The sequence below is a fragment of the Herpailurus yagouaroundi genome, unplaced genomic scaffold (genome assembly GCF_014898765.1).
Source record: "Herpailurus yagouaroundi ecotype Mexico unplaced genomic scaffold, PumYag 164, whole genome shotgun sequence".
Classification (NCBI taxonomy): Eukaryota; Metazoa; Chordata; class Mammalia; order Carnivora; family Felidae; genus Herpailurus; species Herpailurus yagouaroundi.
This window is the reverse complement of record NW_024412405.1, coordinates 3,518,438-3,521,281: the sequence shown is the minus strand read 5'-3', so window position 1 is coordinate 3,521,281 and position 2,844 is coordinate 3,518,438. Positions and strand designations below refer to the sequence as shown.

General features: G+C 48.5%; 1 long non-coding RNA gene across 1 annotated transcript; it reads left to right on the top strand.

Moving 5' to 3' along the window:
* The first annotated feature begins 527 nt into the window (after positions 1–527).
* LOC121037718 (uncharacterized) lies at positions 528–2,454 on the top strand. Its single transcript, XR_005793942.1, has 2 exons — positions 528–756; positions 886–2,454. It is a non-coding gene; the product is annotated as an uncharacterized LOC121037718 (long non-coding RNA).
* Positions 2,455–2,844: the final 390 nt, after the last annotated feature.

Here is a 2,844-nt window from a genome sequence, read left to right as displayed (position 1 = left end):
AAGTAAGCTTATCCTGGGGCATCTGGGTGGCTCAGCAGGTTAAGCAGCCGACTTCAACTCAGGTCATGATCTCACAGTTCCTGAGTTCAAGCCCTGCATCAGGCTCTGTGCTGACAGCTCAGAGCCTGGAGTCTGCTTCGGATTCCATGTCTCCCTCTCTAAGCCCCTCTTCCGTTCGTGCTCTCTCTCTCTCTCTCTCTCAAAACTAGATAATTTAAAAAAAAACAATTTTTTTAAAGTAAAATAAGCTTATCCTAAGAAGCTAGATTCATTTCCTGTTAATACACAGACCAAGTGCCGAGGACACACGCACGCGTGTATGCGTGAAATCTTTTTCCGTAAATTACTGTTGACTAAAAAATACTCGCAGGCTGCAATGGTAGAATAAAGCATAATTTAGAAATTATTTTTCATATTATTACAATAGGAACCGAAAGAGGAGATGGTGGGGAAGAGAAGAGGGACAGAGAGGGAGAACAGGAGGTGGGGAGGAGAGAGGGAGGGACGAGCAGGGAGATCCAGCTGAATGTAAACCCGTGGTGCATAATGGATGGCAGTAGTTCCCGAAATCCTGTCTGTAAAAAACATTGTCAGGGAAGTTTTATGTCAATTTTAAACCCAGATCCTTGTCCCCCACCCCGTGTCTTCTGACCTGGGAAACCCGGCCTGGCGTCCTGGGGGACCTGGGCTGGCGTCCTGGAACCGACCCGGCTCACACGCCCTGCAGGGAACCTACCTACAGGGGTTCACTTTCAGGTTAGTAAAATTGTCTCCAGATCCATGTTTCATGCTAGATTCCTCCAGGGAACTCTGACGATAAGGGGGTTGGTTGCCAGATGGGGTCCAGGCATCAGTCCTTATAAAATCTTCCTCCATGATCCCCAGGCTCAGCCCACGTCTGAGGTGACTGTCTGGAGGGTATCAGCTTTGGGCTCAGAAAACCTAAGACTCCAACACCCTGCTGTGTGACTTTCGACACATGAGTCCAAGTCTCTGGGCCTCTGTGTTCACCTCTGAAAATTAGGGGACAAATCGTTTCCGCCCCAGGGATGGGAGCAGTGGTTCTTAAGCTAGGCTGCCTCTCACAATCATCTGGGAGGTTCTGCCTGGGTCAGACCCCACCCCAGCGGAGTCAGAATGTATGGCAGCAAAGCCAGGCTTCAGTGTTCGTGAAGCTTCCCGGACGACCTCCTGCTCAAGAGCCCGAGGTTGGAGACCAAGTGCCTTCTCGTGCTGGTATCAATGCTGTGCTCCTAGCAGTAGGGCCTGGGGGTTTTGTGGACGGCCGGGAGCGGCTGGGGTTGCTTCAGAACCTGCACCTGCAGGTGCGGGGTCATCTACTGGAAGCAGGCAAGCGTCCTAGTGGAACAGAAGAGTCGAGAGAGAGACAAACAAGGGGTTTGCTTGGGTCTAGCACAAGACAGGGGAAGCTGAAAAGACTGGACGTGCCGTCACTTAGCAAAAACTTTGGTTGCAACTTGTGGTCATTTTTTCTGCGTGTGTCTTGGATTGAGGAGTTGATGCTGGGGCCTCTCGAATTCTCCTCCTGACTTTTGAACTCTCACCTGTCCTCTTCCCGGGCGAGTTACTGATGCTGATGTTCTCAGTCTTTCCATCTATGAAAGGGGAATTTCTTTGGTATACATCTGACCTGAGACCCTGTGTGATAGGAGCCATCATATAACGCACACCGAGTGTAAAATCTGGAGAAAGGTGTGTGAGCTTCTGGGGGGGTTCTCCCACTAGGACGGTCGAATTTAAAAAAGAAAAAGAAAAAGACCAAAGGTATTTTCTCCATACCGCTCACATAAAGACCGTGCTTTCCGCGTATTTCTACAAAGACTGCTCTGTGTAAATTTTATGATTGTTACGCACTATAATAATTAAGTAACAAAAAGCTATGGGGAAGATTACTTTCCCTGAGAATCAGAACAGTGATAATGAAACGGGGCCAGTAATCTGGCTTTAATGAAATGGGGAATCCAACCCACTACATCAGAGAAAGCAATAAAATGTGTTCCCATATCAATAAAACTCAATTCTCTATGTTCTTATTATGTAAATCAATACACCCTGCTCCCCGAAGAAGACAGCGCCTTGCCCTGCTGTGGGTTTTTGTTTTGTTGTGTTGTGTTTTTTCGGGGATACCTTACAGCTTACTTCGTACGCAATTAGTGAATAAACAGGTCTGTTTCTGAAAAGTCCGTTCATCACATCACTAGATTGCCTGGATGGCATTCTCAACGGCGAAACAATTTGCACAGCAGATATACGCTTACGGGAAATTAGGCAAATGGTGGAGCTTTAATGCATACGGGCAAGAAATTAATGTAAAATTTGTGGGTGCTCAAGCCACTCTTTCTAGTAATCCTTCCAAATCTGTATTTCATCTAGAAAGCTTTTATTTTAAAACCAATTTAAAAAGTCAATAATCATTAAATATGCAGAGACATCTGTGTGCTTCCTGCGTCGTATTTCATTCCAAATTAGGCCATCCGTGTTTTGTCTGTCTGTCTGTTTGTTTGCTGCATCTGTGGGGAACGGGGTGATGTCAAAATCAATTATGCTGGATCCCCCAACGCCGATGGTTCCCCCCTCCCCCCGCCCACGCCTCCCCTGCAGATGTTACATGAAAACTGCTCTTTCCCCGTTGGGCCCTTGAGGGACGGGGGAGGAGAACGCTGCCCACTGTGCGTGGCCCAAACCTCCTTCCCGGGACCCGGCCTGCCCTCTCCGGATGGCCTCTCTCTGATGTCTGCGTGCCGCACAGTTGGCTCTGGGGGCCCATGCTGCCTGTTCCCCACTCTCGAACCCGTATCGTTCGGTGGGCCTCTTTCCACCTTG